Genomic DNA, 26,362 nt, shown 5'->3' on the forward strand with positions numbered 1-26,362 from the left:
AAAAAAAAAAAAAAAGGCGGGAGGAAGGAAATCTCCAAGTTAAGACAGGCAAACTATAGTACATTTTCTCTCACTCCACTTTAAAATTCCTTGCAGCAAATGCCAGATATTATATTTATCTTGGGACAGTTCCCTCGTTGTAAGAGAATTAATGAAGGCTCTATCTAACCCCTTCATTATGCCTCCACCCACTCATTATGGAGGCATTGAGTGACTGGTCTGTTCATCCGTGCGTGCGTGGGTGCAAGCCCATTTTTCCACCAAACGTTTATCAGTGATGCAGTATGAGCAGATGACGAACTGATTAGGTCAACAAGGTCAACGGATCAAAAGTCAAGGTCATATGGGGTCGACTTGGTTTATTGCTTCAGTCCATGCATCCGTAACACTATTGTGAGCGTGATATCTCTTGAATCCATAGACGGATTTCCACCAAACTTTTGTGAGTAATGTAGTATGAGAAGATGATGAACTGATTAGGTCAGCTAGGTCATGGGTTTAAAGGTCAAAGTCATATGGGGGTCAACTTAGTTTGTCCTTGCAGGCTCAATATCTCCTGAACCCCTCAACTGATTTTGACCAAACTTTTGTCAGTGATATGGTATGAAGGGAGAATGTGCTGTTTAGGTTAGCAAGGTCACATGGGGTCGACTTAGTCTATTCTTGAGGTTGTCTGTCTGTAACACTTGTGAGCACAATATCTCCTGAGCCCATCGACGAATTTCCACCAAACATTGTAAAGTGATGCAGTATGAGATGACGAAGTGCTCAGGTCAGCTAGGTCAATCGGTTAAAGGTCAAGGCCATTTGGGTCGACTTAGTTTATCCTTGTGGGTGCTATATCTCCTGAACCCCTCACCGAATTTCGGCCGAAATTGTCAGTGATACAGTATGAAGGGACAATGGACTAATTAGGTCGGCAAGGTCATGGAGGTTGTATGGCGAGTCTGTGTGCAAGGCTTGGCAGAGGTATACCGAGCGATGCTTTGTGTTGACAGCTCGGTGTTCGATTTCGATAAGGCTTTCCAGAGCTAAATAGAATCATCTGGAAACAAGTGGTGCCAGGCACAATTAACCTTGCCCAACAACAGTTATTTCATTGCCATTAAATACTGACTCGTTTCTTCCATTTAGCATCCGTGCACAATTAATGTCTGAGATAATGGTGCAAATGTTTTGAAGTTACTCCCTCTGAAAATCCGTGATCTTGCATTTGACCTTTCAGGGTTGCTCAAGGTCAAAAGTCATGCTGCCAAATGAAACCCCATATGAGACTTCCTACATAATATCTCTATCTTCAGTGAGTTTCGAGTTATAGACCCCTGAATATGCGTGACTTTGAATTTGACCTTTCAAGGTCATTTACGGTTAAAGGTCAAGGTACCAATTAAAAGCCCATATGGGATTTTCTATATGCTGATAATAATAATTATCTCTATTTTCAACCAGTTTAGTTATGACCCCCAGAATATCCGTGACCTCGAGTTTGACCTTTAAAGGCCATTCAAGGTCAAAGGTCTTGGTGCCAAATGAAAGCCCATATTACGAGTTCTTGTATGTTCCTAACAGTAAATATCTCTATCTTCAATCGTTCTCAAGTCAGAGCCCTCTAAAAATCCGTGTTCACTCGACCACCTCCAAAATTTAATCACTTTCACTGGGGACCAGTGCCCACATATCCTGAAAGTTTCATGTAATTTCATTCAGCCGTTTTTTCGTAATGTTGCCAACAAACAAAGAAAAAAAAAACTACCAAAAACAATACCTCGTCGGACTCTGTCCGGGCGAGGTTATAACAAAATGAAAATACGAAAGCCTTCCTTAGGTTGAACGGGGTAAGACTGAAATAAAAGTTGGGATGTTGAAGTTGATAATATTTTCCGTTATTCGTCAACCCAGTCAGTACGATGGCGACTTTATATAATTTTTCTCACTTTCCAATGCATTTATTCGGCTTTGAGGAGGCCTCTTTCATGGTGAAGATATAAAATAAAGTCTGCAATCCCAGTTCTATGATGCTGTCTGTCTTTAACTAAGTAAAACTCATATAGTTAGTGCAAGGGTGCCATAAAAGGTTTCAACGTACTGAAAAGGATAATTCACAACAACGCAAGATATCCTTCCCATGATAAATGAATCAGTCTGGCGGCAGCAAGTATAAAATGAAGGCGCATTGTAGTTACGAGGTCAACTGATACTATTAAAACCCTTCATTACGAGATTACTTAACCTTTATCAGATCATCTGGTGCTAGGAAGAACAGTCTGTAAACAGCAGTCTTCGTACTGGAGGGGTTAAGATTATCCGAGGGCGTCTTTGAGCTCAGGTAACAGCTAATTTAATATGCAAATGAGCAATATTGATAAGTCACGGAAGATTTATTCACCAGCTCAGTAGGTTAACAATGCTTCAGGCCGGCGAGTAAAGTTGCAACGCTGAGACAAACACAACCATTAACAAACAAACTCAGATAATAAACACAGACATTGACCTATTATCGACAGGTATTTCCACTTGTGCGAGCAGTAAACAGGGGCTCACTTTCACCCCCCCTGGTCTGGGACAGCAAAAGTGCGTCTGAATGTCACTTGTCCCTCGCCATGATGTCAATGCTCCATAAATAGGTATCTTGTGTGGCAGGTGGGGGTGTGCAGTGGGGTAGGAGAGGTGGGTGGCTGGTTGGGGATATCTTGTGTGGTAGGTGGCGGATGATGGGGGATATATAGAAGATGGTGGAGTGCGGGTGGGTGGGTAAGCATAGAGGTTAGCGCGGGAATGTATGAAGGGTGGGTTGGTGGACATGTATAGAGCATGGGGAGGGTATTTTTGGAAGGAGGATGGTGCGAGGGTAGGCATTATAGAGGGTGGGGTCAGAATGAGATGCGTGGGAGTGTATGTATAGAGGATGGGGTGGATGGGTATGTGTAGAAGGTGGGGTGGGGTGGGTAGGTGGGTGGGTATGTGCAGAGGGTAGGGTGGTTGATGGGTATATGTAAAATGAGTGGGACGGGGTGGGCGGGTGAGTGGCTATATGTAGAGGGTGGGGTGGGATGGGAATGTGGGCGAGTATATGTACTGGGTGGACTAGGCTGGGTGGTAAGAGATATGCAGAGGGTTGAGTGGGGTGAGTGGGTGGGTGGGGTTATAGATAGGATGGGGCGGGGTGGGTGGTGGGGTCGGGTGAGCGGGTGAGTGAGGATGTGTAGAGGGTGGAGTGAGGTGTTTTGGGGGATGCATCTTGTGAAGGAAGTGAGTACTGACACCTATGCGATTACTTTTTAAAAATATCTGGTGCCGACACAAGATTTTCCTTACCATGAAACAATCCCTCCTCACATTGTGAAGAGACGAAGGTGGAGATAATTTATCTTACCATATTTATAAAAGGGAGTTTGTCTGTGTGTGTCCGTTCCGTTATGGAAGTCAAGTGGGAATTATCATGGGGACTTTCAGGAGCAATAACACGTGTAACTTTTTATGGGGAAAATTTTTGTGTGGCCTAAAGTTGCGGAAGTTGCACCCCTGATGGTAAAAATTAGTACTAACCAAGTCAATAATCAAATCAACGTGGCAAAGCTTGAGGATTACCCACTGTAGCCTTTAACTTTCACCTACAACCATGTCAGTAATACTAAAACGAGACGGGTGGGTGGGTAGTGCGGGTGGATGGGTGTGGTGGGAAATGGTGTTGCAGCGCGGGTGAGTGAGTGGATGGACAGCATGGGTGGGTGAGTGGGAAAAATGAGAATAGTGGTGGGTGGGAAATATGGGAATGATGGGTGAGTAAGTAGTGGGAAAATTGGTCCATGGGGAATAGGTGGGTGAAAACGGTGGGTGGGTGGGTAACGGGAAAATAGGCCCAAAGTGTTATGTCCATGGTAAGAATAGGTTCATGTGGAATATATCCCAAGGGAAATGAGCAGAAGATGAAACATATGTCACTGCGTCCAAGCGTAAAATAGGATCCCGGGAATCGTATTCTACAGTAGGTGGCCCCCTGGGTTCTCAAGCAATGCCGGAATAAATGGTCATTCACTGCTAATATATACATACATACATATATATATATATATATATATATATATATATATATATATATATATATATATATATATATATATATATATATATATATATATATATATATATATATATATATATATATATATATATATATATATATATATATATATATTTATATTTATATATGTATATATATTGCCTACGGGGGAGGTGGATATTGTTGTGAGTTGCTATCGAAAAGGAAGTGAAATCAGCCCCAGGGTGGGGCAGAAAAAAGTTTGTGGATCTGACTCACATTAAAACATTTTCTATTGATCTGTTGCAAGACCCATTGAAATGTCATGAACATAATTATCACATCAGTTCCAAATGAGAAAATCCAAGATTGCGTTCAGTAAGGGTGGCTGATATTAGCGACAAAATGCTGATATATTACCTAAAGAAATGTGTGGTCTATGTCCCGATTCGAGACACAAAAGTTTGAGGGCTTAGTTCTGTATACATATAATGGTTGTTATTTTGAGGCATAATAATATTTTGTGATGAAATAACAGCATAATTCATACAGCCGCAGGATATTGCCTATGGATGCTTTTGCATGTCATGAATAAACCAAACAGTGCTTTACAAACCATCAAGATTCACAAATGTTAACATATTTTTCCAGTACATATACTTGTCACCAGGGATATTCTTGTCTACAGTACCTAACCTAGATAAGGGTAACTTAGGATTGCCTTTTTTCTACTGATCCTATCATTGGCAGAGGGAAGGAAGAGAAGGCAAGAAAGACTTCCTAGAAATAAAGTCGTGAAGTATATTCCTTGAGCATGATGCAGTTCTTGTGGATTGTATTCTGTGGTACTGGTGTGATAAAAGGACTAATTGTGATCATTATAGCTCCACAAAACATTGTCTCATGTACTTATAATAGTTCTAACCCTTTTTATCCAATAATGAATTTCGTTTTTCTATTCTTGCTACCACAAGACTATTTTCTTCAACTTAAGAATGACCTCTAGTGCTGAAATTGTTTATGAAAGTTGTAATTGTTTCCGCCCAATTTGAAAAGTCTCACCTGAACCAAATAAATCGTCTGAAAGAGGGAAGAACTGAACTGTTATCGGATTAAATTCCTTAAAGCTATTTACAGTTAACGACAACATAAATCATTTGCACTGCAGAAGGGACGAAAGTCACAGGGAAAATCATAAGTTAGACCTTGTGCCTGTTGCTGCGGTGAGTTCCCTGGTGTGTTGCCTTGTGGTCCATCCTCCAGGACATTAGGTCCAGGAGCCGTATTCTCTGAAACTAGGACACTCTCTTGACACCTCCCCCTTACCAGTTTATGTTAATTTTGGAAGGGGAAGAGAGAGACTGAAGGTGAGATGGAGAGAATTATGAACGAGTAAGGGGAGTGAGCTGGAGATAGGGCAACCTGATGGCGGCGGACAAGATGATAACATCCAAATCGTTTGTGGCAACCCTTTGCATGATTAAGCCATCTGGCAATAGGGAAATGGATGGACGAATACATAAATGATATTTATGGCAGATGTGATAGAAACATTAAAGTAACATACGCGGGATTATGGAGATCCAATGTGAAAAACAAAAGATATGCCCGCTCAGAGTACGCTGCACCAGCTCCCACTAACAGGTATACGGACCGAATATCTGACATTGTCCTGTAACCATGACATTCAACTGATACTCTCAGGACCGAATTACTTCATTGCGGGAAAATCCTTAACCCTTCCATAAATTTGGTTTAAATCACATCAAAATTTTTAAAGATTTTTTCCCAGCGACCTTGGCATTTGACTTTTCCCTATGACACTGACCATTGACTGATTTTTTTTGTTTCAAATCAGATCTCTCTATCCTTGTTTTAACCTAAGTCTTTCCACAAAGTTTAGGCTACATCGGACAAAAAAACTTCAAGTTGAATTTGCCATGTGACCTTAGCCTTTGCTTTTTTTTGTATGCAAGATCCTCTACTTATCCACAAAACACCAGGTCATATTACTGTAGTTACTCTATTCGCACACAAACACACGGGTGACTTTGACCTCTGATTGTTCTCAGAAACGAATCCTGTGACCTTGGCCTTTGACTGATTGTTCTCAAAACTATAACCTTTCGTTCCTCGTGACCCTCTTCCACTAAGATTAAAATCAATCAGACCATAATCGTTTGAGCTGACCTTGTATTGTGACCTTGGTGTTTGGCCTTTCTCTTTGACCTTTCTTTTTGACTGATTGTTCTCATAATCGAATCCTTTTATTCTTGCTCTATCATAAACTCATCCGCAATTATTACTTTCAGTTGGATAAAACCTATTCAGGCTGATCTTGCCCTGTGACCTTGAACTTTGACCTATTGTTCTAAAAAACTTAACTTCTTAGCTCACCGCCAACATTTCCAGCAAGTTTGGCTTAAATCGAGTCAAACCTATTTGGGTTATTTTGTCAACACACACACACACACACACACACACACACACACACACACACACACACACACACACACACACACACACACACACACACACACACACACACACACACTAAAAACAAAGAAACACACACTAAGCATTCAAATACACATTCATACACCTAAAAATCTCTCCCTCTCTCTCTCTCTCTCTCTCACACACACACACACACACACACACACACACACACACACACACACACACACACACAGCTTTGCTGCCCCAGGTCAGTTTTTCTTCAGCTCTGGAGGACGCTCATTCAGAAGCTGGGCAAAAACTCACTCCTTCCCTCTTAGCGACCCCTCCCTTCTCTCTCTCTCTCTCTCTCTCTCTCTCTCTCTCTCTGTTTTTTCCACATTTTGCTTCTTTCTTTTGTACTTTTTTTTTTTTTTTTTTTTCTACAACAGAATAAGTTGCTTAGATATTTTCAGAAATCGTTTGCTTCTTTCATAGTTTGGTTTCTTTAGTGTATTTGCTTTTGTTTTGGACCAAATGTTTTCAAACTTTCGCTTTTACTATGTCATTTTTATCAGTTTCTTTCTCTCCTTCTTTTATCAATGATTTTTAGCAACTTTTCCTTTCCTTTCTGACTCACAGTCTCAGGACTTTCAATAATATTTTCACAAGGAAATGTTTTTTTGCTTTATGCATTCTAAACATATTTTACTGGTTGACAGTGGAAAGGAGGAGGACGTGATGGGTTGAGGATTATGTGTGGGTGGAGGAGTATGTGGGTGGAGGAGTTTGCGTTTGGGAGGGGGTGTATGTGGGTTGGGTATTAACCTACTTATGTTTTGAGAGAGGACTTTGTGTGTTGGGGAAAAGGTGCGTGTGTGTGGATGAGAGAGAATGTGATTATATGCGTGCATGTGCGTCGGTAGGTGTGTGTGTGTGTGTGTGTGTGTGTGTGTGTGTGTGTGTGTGTGTGTGTGTGTGTGTGTGTGTGTGTGTGTGTGTGTGTGTGTGTGTGTGTGTGTGTGTGTGTGTGTGTGTGTGTGTGTGTGTGTGTGTGTGTGTGAGAGAGAGAGAGAGAGAGAGAGAGAGAGAGAGAGAGAGAGAGAGAGAGGGGGGGGGAGTCTTTACGTGTGGAGGGGGGAGAGGGAGAGTGTGTGCATGAAAGGATGGGTGAAATGTGTGTGAGTAGGGGAGTGAATATAATATGAGTGGCTATGTTACACCAAGTGAGAGATGGGTTGGTTAGGAGGAGTAGTGGGTGACTAGAAGAACATCGGTCCCACGCTTTTTTCTGGTGAATATGAAAGCACGAGAGCGAGTGTACCTCTGCACGAAGCCTTAAAAATAGACTGGAAATTGAAATGAAAAGCAAACAAGAGTATGGACTTTGGTGGAAAGGAGGAATAAGAATGATAGTGAAAATAAGAGAGAGAGAGAGAGAGAGAGAGAGAGAGAGAGAGAGAATGATGATCAATGGAAGAATTATCGTGTGGAAAAGGAGCAATGAGAAAGTGAGTAGGCATGAAAAATGAAAAGAAGAGAATATGGAGGCTAGAAAGTATGAACGAACCACATATAGGATATAAATAAAAAATAAAGATATACAGCATATATATATATATATATATATATATATATATATATATATATATATATATATATATATATATATATATATATATATATATATGCATGTACATAAGGAAGATAAACTAAGTGTATTTAAGTTTGATAAGGAAGAAAAATATCAGGCGACCGAGGTTGGAAAGGCGTTTGTGTGAAAGTGGAAAGATGAGAGCGAGAGTAGGAGAGGGAGGGAGACTCGAGTGGATTAGGAGAAAAAAAAATAATAAAAAGGTACAATATAGGTAAGACTGAGAAGACTTGACGACCGTTAAGGTAACTGGAAAAAGACATGGTTGGAGTAAGAAATGTGTGAGTAGGTAGGATGGAAAGTGAATGACAGACCACCGGGAATAAAGGAAGGGAGAGGATTTGGAGGAAAAGGTAAAGGAATGACTAAGTGGAAGGGGAGGCATGAGAGAGGTGAGGGTGTCCAGAAGGGGTCACAAAGGTCAACGTCTCTCCATTCCTCCCTCTCCTTCTATAATCTTCCCCTCCCTCCTCCGCCACCTTCCTGCTCTAAACTCTCCCTCCTTCTCTGTCACCTTCCTGCTTTACCCTCTCCCGCCTTCTGTACCCTCCTTTTCCTCTATCCTCTCCCCTCCTTCTGTACCCTTTCTTCAGTGTTACTTTACGCTCACCTCTGCTTTTCGACCCCTTCTCCTTCTGTACCCTCACGCTCTTTCCTCATCGTCCCCCTTTCCTTCTGCTCCCTATCCTACTCTACACTCCTTCTCTTCCTGCTCTACCCTAGTCTTCCTTTTCCTCCCTTCCCTACTCCGTTCGTCCTTTCTTCCATCTCAGGGTGACATAACAGCCAGGGAGGGGCAGGACAGGTGAGGGGTGTGGGGGGGGGGAGGGACACCAACCTCCCTCACGTGCCTTAAGCCATAAAAGCGCTAGAATAATCTCGCTGTGCCAGCATAACTCAGTCTTAGCTTCTTAAATCCTTCCATCCAGAAGAGTATTTTTATATATTGTTCTTGCTACTAACAGACGATTTTTCCTCGGTTAAACATAGACCTTCAGCGGTCATGATGTTAATGAAAGCTACATCTAAGCCCTGTTTAGTTTGACAAGCCTCTACGAAACTTAATAAAACTGACATGTATTAATAATAAATATAAAATATGTCATCTAGACAATCTTAACCTACGTGTAAATCGCTAGGATTTTATTCCGTATATATATATATTATATTCTCTATGCCATCCGTTGTATTTCTCACTTTCCCTTACGTAACCAACTCTATCTCTTTTCTATTATTTTTGGGAGGAGTACGTTGTGGCCCCCTACTGAGGGGGGAGCGGAGAAGGGAGAGGAAACGTCCAGGAAAAAGAAGAGAAAAGAGCAGATGAGAGGATAGAAGACGACATAAACAGTGCATACAAGAGCGGAATGGAAAGAAGAGGAAAAAAAGAACTGCTGAGGAAGAGAGAAGTTGACAAGAGGGCGAGAAAAGAGCAGAGGAGACGAAACGAAAGAAAAGGTGGATGAGAGAGAGAGAGAGAGAGAGAGAGAGATTAATGGTTTGGTGGACGAGGTAGCCTTTAAACTAGGGAAGCTTGCATATTTTGTTCGCGGACGCACCAAGCGATCTTATTCTTCCACTAGAGACTTACTGGCCTGTTTAGAATCTCTAGATATTAATATGTCCTTCAACTCGTTTCCTGAAAAAAATCTCCCCAAAGCTGAACTAAATCATCAGAATAAAAGCAAAACAAATTATACTGATGAGGGTGTTCACAGAGCAAAACGCCCGAAATTTGACCCTGCCCCGTGGTTGATCTGCACCAGAATCGAATCATTCCAAACATGCAACATATGTACCAAATTTGATCCAGACCATATCAGGAATTAATGATATATTTTCTGTATCCCTAACATTTACACTGACTAGCGTCCTTCTCATTCTATTGATCTGCACCAAATCTGAGTACCTTCTTCCAAGTCTGCCCCCCCCCCACCTCCTACCCCCTCGCCCACACAATGAATGTGCCATTTTTTATCTAAATCGAATCAAGCATCTTGAGACATATTGCTAACAAATATACATATGTACACACATACATACATACATAAATGGATACATACACACATACATTCATTCATACATATATATACATAATTATACAGGTCTGCCTATATTAATACACACAAACCCACACTCATGCATACACACATACGAACATACAAACTTAGATACAGTACATAATTATATAGATACTGATTCAGTCACAATTGCTACGGCTTTGGCGTTGCTAATTACGTCACAGGAGTAAAGGCATTAAAAGTGCAGTCTTCCTCTACTCTATTACCCCCGTGACTGCTGAGACGGCCAGTGACTGTGTATAGAGGCCACCACCAGGGCACGATATAACTGGAATAATGGAAGTGATCATAAAATGAAAAGAAGTCTGAAGAAAGAGAGAGAGAGAGAGAGAGAGAGAGAGAGAGTCCATTCAGCGGGCCTGGAGTGACGTCACGCTTGGGCCGAAATTAATGAATAATTCAGAGTGCATGCTGCCACTCTCTCCTCCTCTCCCTCCCCCCTTCTCTCTCCCACTCTCTTCCCCTCTCCCTCTCTTCCCCACTGTCTTCCCCTCACCCTCCTTTCTCTTTTCCCTTCCCCCCATCTCCATCACTCCCTCTCTCTTTCCCCTCTGTCATCCCTCTTCCCCCTCATACCTCCCCTCTCGTCACTCCCTGTCAGACTGCCTCGTGCCGCCTCAGACTAGTAGTGACTCAACTCCTCCAACTCCTGTTCATTCTCCTGATCCTCTTCCTGGATTTCTTCTGTTCATACTGCTACCGTTACTACTTCTTCAATTCACCTTTGAGTGAGGACCTAAAGGCAACGGTGCACTAGTGTGTATAGCAAATTCAACAAGCTTCTCTTTGCCTAGAAGTTTGAGTGATGGGATTGCTGTAATAGTTTTGAAATTTACCCTTCCTGTGGCCAGATCACAGCTGGACCATGCTGTACAATTCTGGTCACCTTCCTGTAGGATGGCAAATTCACTTGAAAGTGTCCAGAGAAGGGGGACGGTGATGACACATTATGTCGCAAATCGATCTTGCATATACAAGCTTAAGCAATTACAATGGCACTCACTGGCGAAGCGAAAAGTAGGGGAAGACTGCATAGGTGTGTTGAAACAGACGAAGGGAGTAAGGAAAAGAGGAAATGGTAAGGTACTGACAATGAGTAGTCAGAAAAGAAAATAAGCAAATCACAAGCGATATAAAATAATTTTCACTTTAGAACTGAACCAAGTAGTAAATAATTGGAATCTGCTGCTGAAATGCATAGTGCTGTAATCGCCAACTTCCTAGAAGTCTGTGAGAATAATTCTCTCTCTCTCTCTCTCTCTCTCTCTCTCTCTAATCATCCAATGCTAAAAACATTCGAGCCCAGTATTATTATACAGCGCGGTGTTTCTTCCCACTTTTGACTGTGTTTCAGCTGGAAAGTTTGTTGGGTTAGAGGAACGTTATACTTTGGCACCCATGTCCTGTTCTCGCATTTTGGATCTACAGTAGTCACAACCTGCACCAGATTTTTGTGTGGGCCAGTCAGTCAACTGCAGGTATCCTCTTTTCTGATTTTAAACTCCTCTCGTTCGTACTCCTATTTTTTCTTATCTAATTCTTACTCCACTCACTCCTATCCCTACCTTTCCTCATTCCAGTTCCCGATTGTACGGCTCCCGCTAGTACAACTACTAGCCGTGGTTCTATTCCTGCTTCTGGTTCTACTCCTACTCCCTCCACTCCTATTCATCCCGCTCCCACGCCCACTTTTCCCTGTCCTGCTTCTGCTGCTTCTGATTCTGCTCTTTCTCTTTCTTTTACTCCTCTTGTTCCTACTCCTACTTCTACAGTTCTTCCCCTCATTCCTCAGGCTCTTCCATCAGGTCTTTTTCTTCCAGCTGGTATTTTTCAGTCCATTCTCTTATTCTAAAAAAAACTTCTTCACCGTTTTCTCTTACTCCGACTCCTACCCCTCAGTTTCTTACTCCTTCTTGTTTAATTCTTGCTCTCAACTCTCTGGTTTATGTTGTTTTGGGTCCAGCCTCAACCCGTTCCTCATTTTCTGCCAACATTCCTCTCTCTCTCTCTCTCTTTTTCTCTCTCTCTCTCTATGTTCTGCTTTTTTTTTTTTCCCCAGTCACTACTCTATTAGCCTCTTCGCATAATCCTGGTTCCCCTGTTTCTACTCCATCTTTTCCATAGTTTCTTATATAATCTTAAAATGCCTCTTATTTATCCAACTTTTACTTCTAATTCAGGTTGCATCCTGTACCTCCATGGCTTCTACTTTTATTTTACTTTTATCAGTCCAGCATCTCCGGATTAACTCTTAGTTCACTGCCTTGCTCCTTTAACATTATCCGTCTCAGGCTCCAACTCCTCTCATTTTGTGCCAAACCACGACTTTCAGCTCTCCCCCTCTTCCATTTTCCCCATAATCTCAGTTCTCTCACCACCTTCTCTATCAATTTGTCTGTCTATCTATTTATCACCAACTGATACTTTTCTCTCTCCTATACCTCCAGCTCCTGTTTCCTCATTTCTAACCAGTATGGCATCTAGTAATTCTCTTTTTCCTGCAACATCACCTTTCTCCTTTCATCCTCCTCCTCCTCCATCTCTAGTTCTTGTTTTTCCCTTCCTCACCCTGCTAATTCCTATTCCTAAATTTCCAACCAACCGAGCGTCTCCTAGGCTCTCTGACGCTTATTTTACCACCTTCGCTTTCTCATTTGTTACTGGTTTTCCTATTATTCTAGTTCCAATTCCCTCGTGTCTAGCCAGTCCAGCATTTCCTTGAATCTCCCCACCTGCTTCATCTGCTTCTGTCTCAGCCTCTACTGTAAGTTGTTTTTCCTCATCTACCCTTTTTGTTTCATATTCCATAAGCACTAAATAACCCAGCATATCCTAGTGTCTCTCTATCTCCCCCTTCATCACCTTCCTCCTCTTATCATCTTCCGTCTTAACCTCCAGTTCCTTATTTTTTGCCTCTCCTACCCTCCTAGCTCATTGTCCCTCACTTCTAACCAGTCCAGCTTCTCCTCGTAACTCTCCTTTTCTTGGTTCACCGCATTCCTCCTCTCATCATCATCTGTCTTTGTTTCCCATTCCTTCCCTTTATGATTTTCCTCTTCCATCGAACTTGCATCTTATACTCTCTCTGCATCTTGTCCACTCACCAGCCTCTGTCTCAAAATCTTCAGTTCTTGTTTTTCCCTTTCGCTTTTGTTTTTGCCTTCCACCATCTCTTTCTGCTTCATCACTTTCTTCCTCCCTTTATCTTCCGTAGCCATCTACCGTTCCTGTATTTACCACTCCTACCCTTCTGGTTCATATTCCCTTAGCTACAAAATTCTCCTATGCCTCTTTCAATCTCTTGAGATCCCGCTACACAACCTTCCTCCTTTTACCATCTTTAGTCTCCACCTCCGGCCAACCCCTTTCTCTCTGTGTGCTTTGGCTGAATTTTATTTTTTGCTTGTGTGTGTTTGCTTTGTAGTTTAAGTGCCGCCCCAAAGACGTTCGAAGTTGCAGCGATAATAAAATTGTTGCCAGTCACTATCTTATCTCTCCCCGCTGACATTTACCTAGTAAGCTGGCCGACTGAAACTGTCTGAATTTCTAACTTACGAACAGGCCACTCGTTCCTCAGCTGGCAAGATTAGGAAGTTGGGTTGGGGGAGGGGCGTGGGGGTGGAGGGGCTGGGGGAGGGCGTTTGTGGGGGGGAGTGGGAGGAAGATTTGAGGCTTTCTACATTCCCCTTCGCTTAACGCCTTCACTGAGAGGACGTCTTTTTTGTTTCATTCTTATTATTCTCACATGAATTTTTAATAATAATTCTCTTTTAACAATTTAGTATAGACCCCAACACTCAAGGAAACGATGTCGCTCAAATCCAAACCGGAACGTGCAGAATGTAACGAGTAAATACGCAATAGAAAATACAGAGGAAACTTTTAAAAGCCCCTTCAACAAGGTGGCGTCTTCTAAAATATTTTTTTACAACTCCAAGATATTTTATTATGCCTAAGAGGAAACCTTTCTTACTGAAGAGGTTACAAGCCATCTCCATTGTCTCCTTTACTGTGATGTCTTATATAATCTTATTATGTTCTTGCTAACTTACACAATTCCATTCAGGATAGAGGACATACTTTGCAGTGAAAGGAGTAAAAACAATATCTTTACTGATCCTTCAGTGCAATGAAGCCTTCTGTATAATTTTAATGCCTTTATACGACATGTTCACATTGAGGGAGATCTGTCGTAATGAAGAGATTGCACTTTTATAGCAGAGCATATTCACCTTTTCTATAAGCATTATCTGTACCTCACTTGATTGCTTCTGCAGTGTCTCCCATCATCATCACCATCATCATCATCAATCATCATCAATCAATCATCATCATCATCATTTATTATTATTATTATTATTATTATTATAATTATTACCCTCTTTCCCACCAATACATTACTTGGGAGTGTTCTAGTAACAGGAATACTGACGTACGAAAGCATAACAAACTACGCTTCGTAATGGCTGTGAAACAGACCGTTTGGTTGACTATCAAGTTACAAAAACGATGCAGCCCCCTCCCCCTTTCTTGTGCACCTTGATACACCTTCATTAATGCATTCATTTCTTTACTTCCCTTTTCTTAATGGACAACTCTACCTAGCTTAATCACCCATTTATTTGTATATATTCATACACCCTCTTTTCGGCCTTAATAAACATCTCCTGTCCTCAAACTCATCATCCTATTTTTATACATTCTCTGGTGCTGCAGACCAGTGACGTAGCCAGGCCTCCACAAACAGTGAGGTCAAAGTGGAGCCAAGCCGTATTCTGGAGCGTGAGGGGTGGGGGCACAGGTCCACTCTGTAAGTGTGTTAACACAGTCTGAAGTTTCAAATGGCGGAGCCAGTTCGGAGGCCAAAAGTTTGAGGTGGCCCGACCCTCTATAGTCACAAGTACTGTAGGAAATGGAGGCCTTCACGCTTTGTCTCTGACATAACCGGGCGACACCGCTACCTCGTTATATGCACGTCCCTAAACCTGCTCCCTATCTTACGAAAGGAGAGTGGTTGAATGCAGGACAGTATCAAACTGCAATTGACCAAGTACATGGCCATATGAACCTGAGGTCACACCAGCAACTACAGGTCGTGTTCTCAATGTGACCATACCATTTAAGAACACTGTTTCACCTATTCTTCACCTGTCTTCCCTACGCCACATATCTCACGAATATCTATGTTTCTTATCCTCTCCAGCCTACATAGCCACTTGCATTTCGTGACAGCTTCAATTTCAGTGCTTTACATCTCTTTTCTGCCACTGTACCTATGTATTTGAACTCTTCCATCATTTCCAATCCCTTTTCAATACACCACACTGTGAGTCACCTTCACTCTCATAGCCATCATTTCACTGTTTTCTACAATGTTACTCCCAGTCCTTGCTGCTCAGAGATATTCACAAAACTAGTAACCAGTTCACAAATATTCCATCCATCATTAGCAAGCAAAACAGCTTAATCTCCATATATCAGCTTTTAAATATTACATCCATTATATCACTTGCTCTTGTCCGTTCAGTTCCTACCACCATCTTCATTCAAATTAATAAGCTTATATTGTTCCAAATTTTCCCGTACTTTTTAGCACTACATAAGCACTGTAATCATCACATTTTTTCGCCACCACTCTCATCAACACTAGCAGTAACAGAATCCACGGTCTATATTTTTTTCTTTAATACGCTACTCCAGTAGTCTCAGTTTCATTAATTTTCCAACCAGCATTCGTTCTGTCTTCCACGGTACTCAACAGTGCCACAGCATTATATGTGATCCAACTGTAAGTGAACTGTAAAGGAATTACAGCTATAATGAACGTATTTATTTAGTGCATCGCTCTAAGCATGTGTGTGTAATTCACCGGGTCGGTCAGGATCACTTGATGGTCGTGATCGTCAGCTTTTACCCTCCCGGAAGGGAGCTGAAAGCTCATATAGTCCGATCTAAGGGCAAGGCTGTGACTTTCACACACGCACACTCCCGTCCCCTTGCTCAAGGGGGACAGTAACCACCCACTTCGTCAGTGAAACTTTTCGCAACCTGAGCGAGGCGCGAACTCCCGTCCACCAGTTGGCAAGCGGGAACGTTACCACTGCACCAGCGTGTGTGTGTGTGTGTGTGTGTGTGTGTGTGTGTGTGTGTGTGTGTGTGTGTGTGTGTGTGTGTGTGTGTGTGTGTGTGTGTGTGTGTGTGTTTAAACATACTGAACATGATTCAGGTCTGTTATACACAATCCTTTCCTTTGCCATCCCGTTTCCCGCTGAATTTTTTTATTCCGCATGCTTGTGTTTGTCTCCTAAGTTGTTCATTAATATAACACCACTTAACATGTTTGGAAACAGTATCATTTATATACTGATAGTTTTTTTGTGACAAATTAGTACCAATAGTTTACCTCTTCCTAAAAATTTACCAACAAATGTCGAAACAGTTACACCAAGTTTGGTAAGAGACGATGGCAAGAATAATGCTGTGAGAGTAGCATAATGTATAGCTAAATACTATAAGATTCTAGGTAAAGGGATCAGGATTATCTTTTCATAAAATAGGAATCTGATGTGTGTGGGAGGCTGCCTACATTCATCATAATTTTACTTTTCAGTTTACTGATCTTATCCCCTTTTCAATGTCATATATATTTTTTTTTAATCAGTTTTCCTAGTAAGCACTTCTCTTTAAACAGCTCTGTTTCGAGGTGAAAATTATCACTCACCTTTTTATTTCATTTTATTTTTGCTCTTGTTCAAATCTCTCTCTCTCTCTCTCTCTCTCTCTCTGAATAAATGAAATCTTCCTGGTGACCCACTTGTACACCATTATCACGTCTTGCCTTCCTTCTCTCTGCTCAGGTCATCAAATTTCTTTCCGATGTCGCATTTTAAATTTTACTTTTAGTATCTTCTGATGATTATATTCAGTTTTCGAAGGATCTTCACTCTCACCTTAAATGTCAGGATCAACTTGCCTAGCCCCGGGTTCCTACGCTCCTCATGGGGCGACATAGGATTGAATGATGGATGAATGGATGAAGGATCTCTGTTGGTGTAGGGGTTTAATGAAGATCCAGTCAACACCTCCTGTTCGAAAAGTCTTCCTTGCATAAAAACTCCTGGAAGTTGAGAGAATAAAATACGTACTAAGTCATCAAAGTGAAGGGGTTAATGCGCCTGATTTTTCCTAGTCGATGAGACTGGTAGTCACACAACAGCTTACTATTTTTTTTTCTTTTGCATCATGATTCTTTTTCTTTCCTCGGATAGAACAAACATGGAAAATTTCTGCATTCACTGTTCCTTGCCCTTCATTTAATACAATGGACTGACAGGGAATTGGTCGTATTTCAACGAACAAATCTCCAGAGCTCTTACCGCCGATAACCACTATTCCCCTGCCCTTAATACCGACTTATTTTGCCAGCAAAGTGTTAAATGCAAATCCCATGTAGGTGCTAAAAACGTGAACACAAAATTTAACCATGGCCTAAATCATTTCTTCCTGCAGTCTTGGTCAGTGCACTTAAATACTACTTTTAGACTGGTGAGCAGATGCCATCAAACTCCTACTTTCTCTTTTATGTGAGTCTTCTGTTGACGGCCAAGTATTAATTTCACTTCTAAATCTTTATCTTGTCGAGATGCTTGTGGCATTCTTGCACTCCAGCTTTTGTTCCCCGGGAGGTCGGCTAAGACATTCATCCAACTCCGTACCATGATATTTGTCTGCACTAAATTCCAATTGCCAAGTTTGGCTTCACTCAAATAGTTTGTTGACAACCTTTCCCTGTGTTGTACAAGAGTTTTTTCTTAATGTTAAGAATATTTCACTATCATCTATTATACTTAAACTAAGAAATCTAAGCATCTTTCTGGTAACTGATTTCCTTGGATACAGTTTCTAATTTGTATGTAGTAATGACGAGGTTAAATACTAATACAAATAGTTTTCAAATTCCGATTAACACTGTATTTTCACATTTCCGTTTCCTAAATGTTTACATAATTGCAAATAAAATATGAAAATACAAATAACTGTCGAAGTTCCAATATTCTCCACTTTCGTGTGTGTGTGTGTGTGTGTGTGTGTGTGTGTGTGTGTGTGTGTGTGTGTGTGTGTGTGTGTGTGTGTGTGTGTGTGTGTGTGTGTGTGTGTGTGTATTTTTTTATGTTACCACAAATTTAATCCAGAACACTAACAGATCGTGGAAAGGGTACATAGGGGAAAGACAGAGCCCGATAAGAAGTGGAGAATGGGAGGAGAGGTAAGAGGAGATGGAAGAGTAGGAGAATGCATAGTAAGGTAGGGTCCAGTCCTGTGAAAGAGACAAGAAGTTCATATCGGCCATCTCTTATGGTTAATATTTAATAATCTGTGCAATTTCCTGACATCATGTACGCTACCGATAACAATTATACCTTCAGAAAAAAGTACTTTCATGAATTTGCTGCTTTGCAAGAGCTACTGCCATCTGCCTTGCGTCAGTGCTCATTACACTGTTAAGATGACATTAATATTCGAAGTGATTATTTGAAGCATAAAGTTAAATGAATGTCTGCATCTGCCATAATTCTTAATGGTGGCAGTGAGAGCTGGTGGGGTGGAAGGGTAAGAATAATCCTGCTCGACAGTGGTTACCAACACCTGGGAAAGTAATGCTTACAATTCAGAGAAGAATATAATTTTTCAATGATGCTAAACAGATGGAGAGGAAGTGAAGTGAGAGATGGGGAGGTAGAATGAAGAAAGGGTCGCCATCCCGGAGGCAAATCCATACCCCTCCTGGTTATCATTGTCTAACCTGTGAGGTAGAATACAATGAATGCTAACAGTGAATGGGTGCTTGAGAAACCTATAGCAGTCGTCATTAGCTCTGATGGTACATAGGACTATCAAAATCCTAAATATCCACCAACAGACCAACTTGACAAACTCTATGACTGTGTATTTTTCCCTCTCCAGCTAAATACTCTCAGTAACCATTCCTCCGATAAGCACACCTACTCTCACTAAATTCCACTGCCACTAACCATTTCCACTCTCACAAACTATTTTCACTCTCTACCAGTTTCTACAAACTACACCCAGCCACTAACCATCCGTACTCCCATTAACCAACACGCACCCACTAACCATCCGTACTCCCATTAACTAACACGCACCCACTAACCATCCGTACTCCCATTAACTAACACGCACCCACTAATCATTGAAAACAACACTAATCCTGCTTTCCCGTCCTTATATTCATCTCACAGAATTAGATATTATAATCATAGTCTTCTCTGGAACAAAAAGCCTCGAAAATATCATTAGTTCTGTTGCTGTTTGCTGTCCGTTGTACTCCAATACACGCCACCACCCACTGGCCACCTCTTTTAACCATACCCACCCACTGACCACTTGCACTAACCACCACCATTCCCCTAACAACCCCACTAATAACTTCCTTTCCCACTCCCATCCCCACAGCATCCACTCCCTCCCAATAACCTCTCCTCCTCCCCTCCCCACTCAACTAATCGAAGGGGTGAGAGGCGAGGACCAATCTCGCATCTCGGACTCTACATGGCGGTCCGCATACCAACTTCAGGTTCTCTCTCTCTCTCTCTCTCTCTCTCTCTCTCTCTCTCTCTCTCTCCTGCTGTTATCTTTACTTCTGTGACTACTTCTTCCAATACACCTTCTTCTTTCTCGCAACTCTCCCTCTTCTTTTTATTTTTTTTCCTCCGTACGACTATATATCATAACTCTCCTTCTCTGTTGTTTTAAATCTGTCTGACTTGCGTATTAACAGTTCCACCTCTTGGTACAATGTACCTCTCAGTGCTACATTTACAACTCATAAACTCACTAGACTGATAATTATTTAACAATGATTATAATACCGCACATCTTTTAAAGTTTATTGAAGGTACACTTCTGAATCATCAAATAATAAACTTAACATACTTCGTTGCTGTTGTTTACCTTTCACTACAACATAAGTAAAGTTAGCTTCACAATTGCCTTATATAATTTTAATATTTTTCCACCATTCTCCTTAAGATTTCTCTGTTTCCTGCCCCCCTTTAATCTGTTTTGATTGCCGTCACATAACCATCACTCTTGCATTTAACCCATCACTTTTCTTTATTACTTCCTTAATAAACGCTATGACTATAATGATTTTTCGCTGTATTTTCCTGCCACTTAGCCATTTACATCCATGATAAATATAACAAGAATTTGTGTGCAGAGCCAGAGCGACGAAAGCCAGGAAAAAGAACAAAAGAACATTAGAAGTAAATTATCAAGGGAGCGCCTGACGATCTGCTTGCTAATGTGGGTAGAAAATAACAAGTGGATGAAGAAATTAAGGCCTATCGACCACACGGGGAACCAAACGCTTATCTGTGCGTTATCTTTCACAGCTCCGAATCTCCTTACCCTATCTTTAGGAAGGAAAAAGAGATAGGACTGATACTGGTGATGGTGATGATCATGATGACGACTACACGAGGGTCTTTAAATTAGACAGAATTTTTGTAAAGTCCCAATTTTCCCCAGTTGTACTGATAGGTGGACAAGGACAAGCAGGGAACAAACTCTGCCCAAAAGTCTGACCGGGCCAAGAACCAATTGGAAGGCATCCAGTTACGAGCTATACTTGCTATACCCTTTACACTCTAACTTGGCCTAAACTTGCCATATCTACATCGTGAATGCTGAGTTGTAACAAGTTATCATTGGAATAAATTATGGTCCTAATCACGAAGAAGAGTTATGAAATGGATGTAGAGCCACACATTATCTTTTTCAGCCACAGAGTTACTATAAGTGAGTTAAGCCGCAAAAGGACGATAATCTCGGCCAAGTTAACATGAAAGAACTGCCACTGCAACACCAGCTCCCCTGTGTAACAAGTGTACAGGCATATCGAAGTGGAGGGGCACGTCGTAGGTGCAGATAGAAGAAAAACAGTTTTGTAATTTGAATATAGGAACTGCATGGACAATGAAAAATTATAAAGTATACAGAAACAGACTGATGAGAGAGGAAAGAGAGAATGACCATGAAGGAAATGGAAGATTAATGTTGTGGTATCCATGAACTGAGATGACGTGGACTGACTGGAGTACAGTTGGTGCAAAAAGTGTTGAAAGAACTTCTAGAAATGTTCTCCTGATCACCCCGGATGAACTTTTAAGCAAAGTATTCGACAATAGACACAAAAAGTACCAATGCGGCTCGCAACAGCTGTTTTCAAAACTGAAACTGACTTACGAAGCGTGTACTTTAACCGAAAAGCAGCTGATTCTAGATTAGTGTCTGATGCTTTAAATTCAGCAGTAGTGATACTTAACCCATACACGATGACTTACTTATTTCAGTTTGGCTAAAGGCAAACGATTTTAGTCATCACTAGGAAATTTCCCATGGTCTGAGCTAAAATAATATCTTCATAAAATCCTTTAATCTCGGGGCACGACTTGTTGGTTTTACTCTGACTTACGCCCAACGAATGTACTCGCCGCTGGGAACCTTTCTGAGGTGTGGGAGTTAAGCTACACTTTGATCGTTTTCCTCCCTCACTTTAACGTTACTATATTTTGGTTACCCATGCGGCATGAGATCTTCATTTCTATTTTGTACTCTTTTTTCCAACTGACACTTCTATTCACCTGAAAGAAGATCTATCGTAAGGACAGGGTCAGAAACAATCATCACTAAAATTTTCAATGCGGTGACATAATTTATATTTCATTCTTGCTACATCCAGGCGGAGTTAGAGAATCGTTTCGTAAGGAAGGTTCTACAGATCTGTTTGCTTTAAAATACTTTTACTTATATATTTTGTTCTAGGGCATCTGTTGCTGAGATGTTATTACTTCAGGCTTTGTTTATTCAAAAGGCCCTGATTATAAAAGTAACTTAACTTACATAACTTTCACATTCATTCAAAATTATCACCAAAGTATTATCTATAAAAAACAATACATGATCTTTAATGCGGTACTTAGTGCGTCTTGCATAGTTTTATTTTATCTATTTAATCCTTATTCTGTTACCAGGAATCAGGCTGCATCATTCATAAAAATAGTAACCGTTATTAATGAAACATTGTATCAATTTTGTTCTTTAAATAGATCAGGCATAAAATTACCGAACATACTTTGATTTCAGCGCATCCATTTACATCACATCGTGCTCCGCTTACTTTATATTACTGAGATGTCCATTACCCTCCCCCTGGCTATTACATCACGTCACCAGTACCGTTATTACCCTGTCCCCGACCTCCATATTACAGACCCACCAGAAAGGTTCATATTTACCTCTTGATTACTCTGAAATCATCAGGAGCAACTTACCTCTTCATTCAACCATCTCTAAGTATAATTATTCCTGAAAGTATGAGTGGTTCAGACATTAGGAATACACCATGCAGAACTTTCATATTTATTACTTCCACTGCCTTAATCATGCAAGTTTTAATAGTAATTTGTCGTAATAGTTCATGGGAATTTTTTCATAATTAGAACTTATGGCATTATAATCATATACATTATCAATAACCTTCATCTCCATCATCTCTAGCTTTTTGCTTCAATATCAGTGCGCTCTCTCTCTCTCTCTCTCTCTCTCTCTTTCCAATAGCTGATGCCCCCTTCTCCTCTTTCCTTCCCCTTAACATAATCCTTCTACGTCTTCTCTCCCACCATTTCTCTTCACCCCTTGTATTCTTTAGTACCCCTCCCTTATTTCTTCTCTTCCCTCCCCCGAACCCATTCTTCCTTTCCCTTTCCCTCTCAATTCCTATTTCCCCGCAAACATTTTTTTTTTGTCTCATTTAACCCTTTCTCATCCCTCCACTCCTTTTTTCTTCCCTTTCCACCTTCCCATCTCATCTTTCATTTTTTCCCTAGCTTCTCCCCGTCTGTCATCATCCCTATTCTCCATTCTTCCAGTTTCGACTCCTCCATTTTTCACCTTTCCACTCTTTTCACGTTTATCTGTCCTCTCTCTCTTCTATTCCTCCCTCCTCACTACCTCTTGTACCTTCCCGTCCTCTTATGCCTCAGTCCCCTCTCAAACCATTCCATTTATTTGTCCTACTTCTTACTCCCCTGTTTCACGTTTCATCTTCTTTCTTATGCTCTCTCTCATGTATCAATCACCTCCTCCCCTCTTTTCTGACCCCCTCATACCCCTCTCTCCTCCACCTTCTTCTTTCTTATCCTGCCCTCCTCCTCAGTTATCCTCAGTTCATTTCCTCCGTTTAAGCTGCCCTAGCGCTGTCTTGTCCCCTTCCTATTTCTCCCTCTCTCCTAACTTCCCCTACCCCCGTTCTTTCCACATTCCCTGGTCTCATTACTCATTTAACTCTCCCCTCCGCTCCCTTGCTTTTCTTCCAACCCTTTGTTGTTTTGTCTCTGTCATATCTCACTTTCAAGCCACGCTCATATTATCTTCCCATTTTCCTTCTCTCCTGTCACCTATTTCAATCCTCCTTTGACTTCCCCTCCTCCTCCTCCTCCTCATAATCATCATCATCATCATCATCTTCCCGTCTCTCATATTTCTCATCTCTTCCTCCTTTTCCCGTCCCTCTCACATCTCTCATTTTCCTTTCCATCTGTTTGATTCATCTTTCTCTCTTCTCCTTACTCTCAACTACAATCTCTCCACTAACTCCCCTTTGTATTTCCCTCAAATTTGTCCCTCCTCTTCCCTCTATCTCCATCTCCTTACCCATTCACTCCAATCTCCTCCCCTACCTCTCCAGTCGATCCTCTCCTCCTTTCCTTTACCTTTCTCCTCTGTTGTACCCTATATAACCATTCTGTCCTCTCCCATTTCTCCCCTCACTTCTCTCTTCTCACCACCGTCTCACTGTCTCACCTGTTACTTCTCTCTGCTTTTATGTCCTTGTCTCAAGCTGATGCAAAAGGTTTTGTTTGTTATAACATTCCCTGTATCAAGCAGCCACGAAAGGACCAACAACTTCGTTGGTGTTTGCTTTAGTGTTGCAACACGTATGATAATTATCGTATATGTAAGATAAAACTGCCTCTGGTTCGAATGTACGATGCCATTTTCTATTATCTTATGGTCTGTACGATAATTTTGGGTTGAAAGCTAGTCTGGCGGTAAATTTTGCGGCCGTTACAAAGCTGAATGGTACGCAGAGAAAGTTTTTTAATTCCAAATTCAGGAGGGTCGTGTGTCAAATTTACTTCCTCTAAAGATATGCTTGCACCGCACAGCCAACCAAGCACAATTGCTCCACAGTATAACATGAGGATCTTAAGGGTTAATGTAATGGCACTGAAAATTCTTTTTTTCATGGTCTTACCGTGTTATCTGCAAGAGTAAGCACATTTCTATGAATTATCTATTGAAGTTCTACTGACTGCATTCTGCTGCTAGTCAGAATGATTTTCTAGTGTGGCACAATGGCTATTTCTTTTCCTTGTAATATTATTTTTGTAATAAAGGATATCATTATATTACTATATCATTATTATTATGAAATTTTCATGTTATGCCCTAATTCTGATACAAAATAAGTGATAAATATACACCTAAGTATGCGTCAGTACCTTACAAAATTACGGTTCCCATGAAAATAATTGTAATGGGTAACTTCTCTGTAAATATTGTACACCAAGGTATAGGCGACAGTTTTAAAATACATCACATTATTAAACACTATAAACAATGAATTTAATGGCTACGATAATTCCAACGAAAAAACTGATAATTTTGAAGAGCAGGTACAATAATTCCTATCTGAAAGTGTAGCAACACTGGTTTGCTTTCGTTTGTACCTGTCACCCCCACTGCCATCCCCCTCCTTATTTCACCTTTCTGTATTTCTTCCACCCCTATCTCCCCTCTCCTCCCTTCCACCTTTCTCACTTCCCTGTCTCCCTTTCGCTCCTTTCCCCGCCTCTTCTCCTTTCTCCCCGTCTTGCTGTCTCGCCCCCTATCCTCATATCTACTCCCCCCCTACTCTCGTATCTCTCCCTCGCCCCCCGTCTCCGCCTCCAGCCTCCTCCAGGACCTCAGCGATGATCAAAATTCGCGGGCGTGTATTGGCGGCTGGGCCCCTCGTTCGCTATGCCGCGCGGGGACACATCTTAAGGTAGCGACGTCGATGATAAAGAGAAAATGTAAGAGTGGGTTCGGCCGCTAATGAATGCGATAAATAAGGGAACCAACAGCCCTGAACATCTTACGAGTCCTTTTCGGCTGGCTGGTGTCCCGACCCCGTGGTATCGGTGCCGCATTTATAATTACTAGCTCCCCCCCCCCACCCTCTCCACCTGTCTCGTTGACCCCTTCTCCCTCTGACTGCACTCCTACAACAGCCCTCCTACCCCATACAACCACCTCTCACCGTCTACATCTACCCCTACAACACTCCTTCTGCCCCCCAGCTTAACTTTAACCCTTCGTTATCCACTTCTCCTTTACCGCCCTCTTCTCTCTCCCTCAGACTGCATTCCAACAACTATCCCCTCTACCCCTACCCTACACACCTACCCCTCATCATTTGAAATACGTATCCCTATCCCTCTCAGCTTATTCTAACCACACTTTATCACTCTGTCATGGAATTCCAGTCACGATTGCCCAAAGTCGTCCTTCCTGACCTTCCTTACACACAAAGTAATTAATTAGGACTATTTTATTAATTTTATACTCACCAGTACGGTGCCAGATGCATTACCTCCTCCAGGAAAATGTGACATCACTCTGAAATAGATATACTCCTATTTAATATATTATTGAATCGATGATCTTCCTCTATAATCAGTACTGCTGTAGTATGAGAGCCATTCATTAGTCCTCATTATTAACACGTGGATGAGTAAGTTAAACAATTAAAACTTACATTGGATTTTTTGGATGGTAAGCAGCGCAACGCACACACTTAATATTGAATCCTTCCTACCTACTGGCCAGTGGTACTCAGCGATTCAGATTTAGGCAGCGAACTTAACATAGTGGGCATAATACAATGTAATCAATCTTGTCCGAGTCAGTATGGTTATGATTTTATGATGTCATTTTATGTAATGACTATTTTTATTATTACTGTATAAATTTGCATTGCCCGTATATATTATAATGTCACTGGTTTTCACCAAAATCTTTCAG

Source organism: Coenobita brevimanus, chromosome 75, assembly GCF_032717465.1.
Source record: "Coenobita brevimanus isolate Jiangsu-jjx chromosome 75, ASM3271746v2, whole genome shotgun sequence".
Taxonomy (NCBI): domain Eukaryota; kingdom Metazoa; phylum Arthropoda; class Malacostraca; order Decapoda; family Coenobitidae; genus Coenobita; species Coenobita brevimanus.